The following is a 7,765-nucleotide window of genomic DNA, read 5'->3' as shown; positions in this document are numbered from 1 at the left end:
ACTAGATCGACCAAAGTTGCACTACGGGGGGAAAAGAAAGCCGGGCCTGCATCACCGGTTCAAATCCCAGCAGAGCTCACAGTGGCCGTTCGCCGAGGTCCCGACGACGAGCCGCCAGGCAGCACGCGAGCCCGCAGAAGCTCCCTTCAATTCGACTGCGGTGTTAATGCTTGCAAGACGGTGGCAAAGTCCATTGTTGTCCGATCCGGACGAGAAGAGGGGAGCAGCAGAGCTTGCGTGTGAGAGAGAGAGAGAGGTTGAGAGATAGGCTCGGCACAAGATAAGAGATGATGCACGAGACTGGAAGAGACGGAAGTCGAAAGAAGGGCCGCAGGCCAAGGTCACACAGGGGGAAGCCAACGAACAGCAAAGACATGAGGCGGAGGCGTCAGTAGGCAGCAGAATTAGAAAAGCAAAGAGGGCCAGGCTTTTTGTTGCATCAAAGTCAAGCCAGGACACCTCCCCATCTCGCCATCTTCTCTTTTTTTCTCTGCCTGTCATTGAACCGCAAAAGTCCATGCTGAACGAAGAACCACCCAAGCGTGCCAGGGCCGTCCCTGTCTCAAGCCGACCGAAACCAACTGCCGTGCGCACACACACACATCACCTTTTCGGTGCACCGTTCAAATTCCACCCCAACTCCTCCAACTCGGGCTCTCTGACCGATCTAAACTCGTTTGCTATCCCGGACCGGTGCGACTGTTTTGCCTGTTCGTGCGAGTTCGGCGAGTTTTTGTTTGGAATGTAACCTCTCGCCCGCGCAAGAGGCGCCGGACGCGGCCGACCATGGCTCCGGGCAGATGCAAGAAGCAAACCCCGGGAAGCTCTCCTGCTGGTGTGTGTGCGTGTGTAACAGTACAAAAAAAGCCGACACAACGAAAGCCCACCTTGCCGGGCTCGCGACCAGGCCGACCGTCCAATACGATGCAAACGACACAACTCGGACCATTAGCACACCACTTTGTGTGAGGCACAGAAGGGTTTTTTGGTGTTTTTGCATCAGGCTGAGCTCGCGCACGCGCGCGGAACCACCGTCAGGACGGAAGACCAACCAAGTCGCGAGAACACGCTCGGGGTAAAGCTAGCGAAATACGACCTTTCTTTATTAGCCACCAGCACCATCACCACCACCACCACCAACAATCGCTTTGTCTTGCTGGGCACATGGCCTCCCCACCACAGAGAGGTTGGTGCCGGGTTCAACTTAATTGTGTTTGCAACCGGTAACCGTCAAGGCAAGAAAAACCACTCACACAACAACAACCTACACCACGCGTGCGTGTGTCTGTCTGCGTGCGCGTTTCTTTGCTGAAATTTGCCAGAGAAATAGCGTCTTCAGCTAGCAGAACGGGACGCACTGAGCACACAAGATTTCGTGCACAAGACGCGGACACCCGCTCCGCTGCCTGAATAGGACCACTGAGAATCACAGGACGTCTCGGACTCACGCGAAAGAGTTTCAAGGACAAAGAGAAGGGCGCGGCCAAGGAAGAAAACACCGGGAGCTGCGCCGACACCCTCTCTCTGACTCGCCGTGTGCATGCCCGTCTTGTCACCAGCGACAGAAACGAGAGGAAACCCTGAAATAGCCTGAACACCAGCCTCTCTCTATACTGGGCCGACCCGGGGACTCCCACTACGGACGCGAGTCACCAAATCGGTCGTACGGGCCCACTGAGCGCACGACACAGGGGAATCTCGTTGCAAACACTGCGTGTGCATACGTTGCTCACAAAGCTCAATGGGGTCACAGGCCCTGACCCGCTCAGAGGCACCTGTGTGACAAGACAACAAATGGAACTCGCTGGAATGTTTCTGCTGTCTTGTCATTTTAGACGGACCCACTGAGCGCACAACACAGTGGAACTCTCTGACAAACACTGCTTGTGCGTTAGCCCCAGTAAACAACTCAGTGGGGTCACAGGCCCTGACCCGTTCAGAGGCACCTGTGTGACAAGACAACAAATGAAACTCGCTGGAATGTTTCTGCTGTCTTGTCATTTTAGACGGACCCACTGAGCGCACAACACAGTGGAATCTGACAAAACACTGCTTGTGCATTAGCCCCAGTAAACAACTCAGTGGGCTCACAGGCCCTGACCCGTTCAGAGGCACCTGTGTGACAAGACAACAAATGGAACTCGCTGGAATGTTTCTGCTGTCTTGTCATTTTAGACGGACCCACTGAGCGCACAACACAGTGGGATCTGACAAAACACTGCTTGTGCATTAGCCCCAGTAAACAACTCAGTGGGGTCACAGGCCCTGACCCGTTCAGAGGCACCTGTGTGACAAGACAACAAATGAAACTTTAAAGACGCTGGCATGTACGTCTTGTTTCTGCTGTCTTGGACGGGCCCACTGAGCGCACAACACAGGGGAACTTGGTGCAAACACTGCGTGTGCATAAGCCATAAAACACAAGCTCAGTGGGGTCACAGGCCCTGACCGGTTCAGAGGCACCTGTGTGACAGACAGCAAATGAAACTTAGACGCTGGAATTATTTATATGTTTCTGCTGTCTGTCTACGATTTCAGATTCACACTTAGAGTTTTTTGTCATTAAGTCATAAAAGCCACAAAACCATTTTAATATGACTTTCCAATACTCTTTGAAAGGTCTCTATATTGATAAAATGAGCCTTTTAGCAAAGTAACACTTTTCGGGCATTTTCAAAGTGCTCCCGCTGAGTGAATTTTGTTCTGAAAATCGTGTTCCCGAAAATCTCCGGGCACCCCGCCAACCCCCCCTGCCAGAAATGACAAGTGTCAAATCAGCGGGTCAAACGGCCACCTCTATCCGACCAGGAGCACCCAAATCGCCGCAAATGGCACTTTTTTTTTTCTTCATCGGGACTTCCGACTAGGTTAATGATTTCCCAAGCTGCAACTCATAAACTATGTCCTGAGACACTTGCCAGAAATGACACATGTCAATTTGGCGGTAGCAACTCACTTTCCCAAGCCGGAAAGCATCACCCGAGGCCGGCGTGAAGCGGCCGAATCTTTTCTCACCGGACTTCCGTGATTTGGTTAATCATGTCTCGAAATCAAAAAATGCACATGTCAATTTGCCGGGAGCAACTCACTTTCCCAGGCCGGGAAGCAACACCCGAGGCCCGCAAAAGGCGGCCGAATATTTTCTCATCGGACTTCCATATTTTGGGGGTTGGATTCTCTCCCGCATTCCAGCCCCCTGGCCACGGGTCGCTCATTCACTTTCAGCCCGGGCCTTGTCAATTTGGTTAATCAGTTAGCCATGCACCAGACTCGGCCTCGCCTTTTTCATTTATGGTTAATGATGTGCCCAGGCTGGGACTTAGTCTCTCCAGCAGCCAAAACTTTTCACTGGTTAATGAGGTGCCCAGCCCGGCACTTAGTCTCTCTCCCCAGCAAGCTTACTTGGTCGGCCGACATTTGGATCCATTTTCGGGGCTTAATCGGGTCGAATACGGTCCCTTACGCAAGGGGAGCCGAAGCCCCGGCCTCTGCCAGGCGTCAGGCTGCCGTTTTTTAAGCCCGACCAAAAACCCGAAAATTGGTTAAAAATGGAAATAAATTTCCACCCAAAAAGGGTTAAAAGTCGGTTGGACGGCAGCCCGGGTCGGTCTCTGCAGACCTGGAGGCCCTAGACAGTAATCTGGAAAACAGACCAAGTCTCGAAAAACCACCTCCTACCATTCTCCAGGTACCCCGCCAATCCCCCCTGCCAGAAATGACAAGTGTCAAATCAGCGGGTCAAACGGCCACCTGTATCCGACCAGGAGCACCCAAATCGCCGCAAATGGGCCTTTTTTTTTTCTTCATCGGGACTTCCGTCTTGGTTAATGAGTTCCCGAACTCCAACTCATAAACTATGTTCGGAGACACTTGCCAGAAATGACACATGTCAATTTGGCGGTAGCAAATCACTTTCCCAAGCCGGAAAGCATCACCCGAGGCCCGCGTGAAGCGGCCGAATCTTTTCTCATCGGACTTCCGCGTTTTGGTTAATCATGTCTCGAAATCGTTAAATGCACATGTCAATTTGGCGGGAGCAATTCACTTTCCCAAGCCGGAAAACATCACCGGAGGCCCGCTTAAAGGGCCCGAATCTTTTCCCATCGGACTTCCGTGTTTTGGTTAATGATGTCTCGAAATCATAAATGGCACATGTCAATTTGCCGGGAGCAACTCACTTTCCCAGGCCGGGAAGCATCACCCGAGGCCCGCAAAAGGCGGTCAAATCTTTTCCCTTCTGTACTTCCAGTACAACTTTGAACGGCCATATCTCCGCACTCCCGCGTCGGAGCCAAGCCGTTCTTACACCGTTAGACGCGGCTTCCCGTGCCCGTTCGAATGCCGCCCTGCTCGGCGGAAAAGGAGAAAATTTTTATTTTTCGGCCGATTTCTGGAAAAAAATTTCCCGCTCTGAACTCGGATTTTTCGGCTTTAATCGTTTCGTATACGGTCCCTTACGCAAGGGAGCCGAAGCCCCGGCCTCTGCCGGGCGTCAGGCTGCCGTTTTTAAGCCCGACCAAAAACCCGAAAATTGGTTAAAAATGGAAATAAATTTCCACCCAAAAAGGGTTAAAAGTCGGTTGGACGGCAGCCCGGGTCGGTCTCTGCAGACCTGGAGGCCCTAGACAGTAATCTGGAAAACAGACAAAGTCTCGAAAAACCACCTCCTACCATTCTCCAGGTACCCCGCCAATCCCCCCTGCCAGAAATGACAAGTGTCAAATCAGCGGGACGGATTTGACTTTTGTGACCGACCGCCGGAACTTTTTTCGGCTACAGGCAGTCAAATTTTTCTCCTTCCGGACTTCCAGTACAACTTTGAACGGCCATATCTCCGCACTCCCGCATCGGAGCCAAGCCGTTTTTACACCGTTAGACGCGGCTTCCCGTGCCCGTTCGAATGCCACCCTGCTCGGCGGAAAAGGAGACATTTTTCTTTTTCCGGCCGTTTTCGGGAAAAATTTTTCCCGCTCTGAACTCCGATTTTACGCCTTTTATCGATTCGGAGACGGTCGCTTACGCCAGGGAGGCGAAGCCCGGGCCTCTGCCGGGCGTCAGCCTGCCGTATGTAAGCCCGTCCGAAACATGAGTTCCCACTTTTGGTTATCCAGTTGTCAATTTTAAAATTTCAGTTAATGAGTTGCCTCCTTGGTTAATCATTTGTCGCTCTGACATTTGGTTAACCAGTTGCCGATGTTCAAATTTCAGTTAATGAGTTGCCTCTTTGGAATTTCAGTTAATGAGTTGGCCCTTTGTTTACTCATTTTTCCCTGTGTCTTTTGGTTAACCAGTTGTCGATGTTCGAAATTCAGTTACTGAGTTGCCTCCTTGGTTAATCATTTGTCGCTCTGACTCTTGGTTAACCAGTTGTCGATGTTCGAAATTCAGTTAATGAGTTGCCTCCTTGGTTAATCATTTGTCGCTCTGACATTTTGTTATCCAGTTGTCGATGTTCGAAATTCAGTTAATGAGTTGCCTCCTTGGTTAATCATTTGTCGCTCTGACTCTTGGTTAACCAGTTGTCGATGTTCGAAATTCAGTTAATGAGTTGCCTCCTTGGTTAATCATTTGTCGCTCTGACTTTTGGTTAACCAGTTGTCGATGTTCGAAATTCAGTTAATGAGTTGCCTCCTTGGTTAATCATTTGTCGCTCTGACACTTGGTTAACCAGTTGTCGATGTTCGAAATTCAGTTAATGAGTTGCCTCCTTGGTTAATCATTTGTCGCTCTGAGTTTTGGTTAACCAGTTGTCGATGTTCAAATTTCAGTTAATGAGTTGCCTCCTTGGTTAATCATTTGTCGCTCTGACATTTTGTTAACCAGTTGTCGATGTTCGAAATTCAGTTACTGAGTTGCCTCCTTGGTTAATCATTTGTCGCTCTGACATTTTGTTAACCAGTTGTCGATGTTCGAAATTCAGTTAATGAGTTGCCTCCTTGGTTAATCATTTGTCGCTCTGACTCTTGGTTAACCAGTTGTCGATGTTCGAAATTCAGTTAATGAGTTGCCTCCTTGGTTAATCATTTGTCGCTCTGACTTTTGGTTAACCAGTTGTCGATGTTCGAAATTCAGTTAATGAGTTGCCTCCTTGGTTAATCATTTGTCGCTCTGACACTTGGTTAACCAGTTGTCGATGTTCGAAATTCAGTTACTGAGTTGCCTCCTTGGTTAATCATTTGTCGCTCTGAGTTTTGGTTAACCAGTTGTCGATGTTCAAATTTCAGTTAATGAGTTGCCTCCTTGGTTAATCATTTGTCGCTCTGACATTTTGTTAACCAGTTGTCGATGTTCGAAATTCAGTTACTGAGTTGCCTCCTTGGTTAATCATTTGTCGCTCTGACATTTTGTTATCCAGTTGTCGATGTTCGAAATTCAGTTAATGAGTTGCCTCCTTGGTTAATCATTTGTCGCTCTGACTCTTGGTTAACCAGTTGTCGATGTTCGAAATTCAGTTACTGAGTTGCCTCCTTGGTTATTCATTTGTCGCTCTGACATTTGGTTAACCAGTTGTCGATGTTCAAATTTCAGTTAATGAGTTGCCTCCTTGGTTAATCATTTGTCGCTCTGACACTTGGTTAACCAGTTGTCGATGTTCGAAATTCAGTTACTGAGTTGCCTCCTTGGTTAATCATTTGTCGCTCTGGCTTTTGGTTACCCAGTTGTCGATGTTCAAAATTTCAGTTATTGAGTTGCCTCTTTGAAATTTCAGTTAATGAGTTGGCCCTTTGGTTACTCATTTGTCCCTGTGTCTTTTGGTTAACCAGTTGTCGATGTTCGAAATTCAGTTATTGAGTTGCCTCCTTGGTTAATCATTTGTCGCCCTGACTCTTGGTTAACCAGTTGTCGATGTTCGAAATTCAGTTACTGAGTTGCCTCCTTGGTTAATCATTTGTCGCTCTGACATTTGGTTAACCAGTTGTCGATGTTCGAAATTCAGTTAATGAGTTGCCTCCTTGGTTAATCATTTGTCGCTCTGGCTTTTGGTTAACCAGTTGTCGATGTTCAAAATTACAGTTAATGAGTTGCCTCTTTGAAATTTCAGTTAATGAGTTGGCCCTTTGGTTACTCATTTGTCCCTGTGTCTTTTGGTTAACCAGTTGTCGATGTTCGAAATTCAGTTAATGAGTTGCCTCCTTGGTTAATCATTTGTCGCTCTGACCTCGACAGCTCATTAACCAGTGTTTCAGAAAGCACAAAGGCCATTTGACGACCACAACTCGGTTCCCCCAGCGGGAATGGAGCACCCCAAGGACCGGTAAGGCGGCTGAATACATTCCCATCCAGACTTCCATCCCCAATGTGAATGCCAAGTATTCAGTTAATGATTTGCCTCCTTGGTTAATCATTTGTCGCTCTGAATCTTGGTTAACCAGTTGTCGATGTTCAAAATTCAGTTAATGAGTTGCCTCCTTGGTTATTCATTTGTCGCTCTGACATTTGGTTAGCCAGTTGTCGATGTTCGAAATTCAGTTAATGAGTTGCCTCCTTAGTTTATCATTTGTCGCTCTGACTTTTGGTTAACCAGTTGTCGATCTTCAAATTTCAGTTAATGAGTTGCCCTTTTGGTTTATGATTTCCTACCTTGACAACTCATTAACCAGTGTTTCAAACAATGCACAAGGCCATTTGACGACCCCAACTCGGTTCCCCAAGCGGGAAAGGAGCACCCCAAGCCCCGGTAAGGAGGCCGAATACATTCCCATCCGGAATTCCTTCCCAAATGTGAATGACAAGTTTTCAGTTAATCAGTTGCCTGCTTGGTTAA

The sequence above is a fragment of the Somniosus microcephalus genome, unplaced genomic scaffold (assembly GCF_052327205.1).
Source record: "Somniosus microcephalus isolate GS21.2 unplaced genomic scaffold, FLI_Smic_1.0 unresolved_chr3, whole genome shotgun sequence".
In the NCBI taxonomy this organism is placed as follows: Eukaryota; Metazoa; Chordata; class Chondrichthyes; order Squaliformes; family Somniosidae; genus Somniosus; species Somniosus microcephalus.
This window is presented reverse-complemented; position numbering follows the sequence as displayed.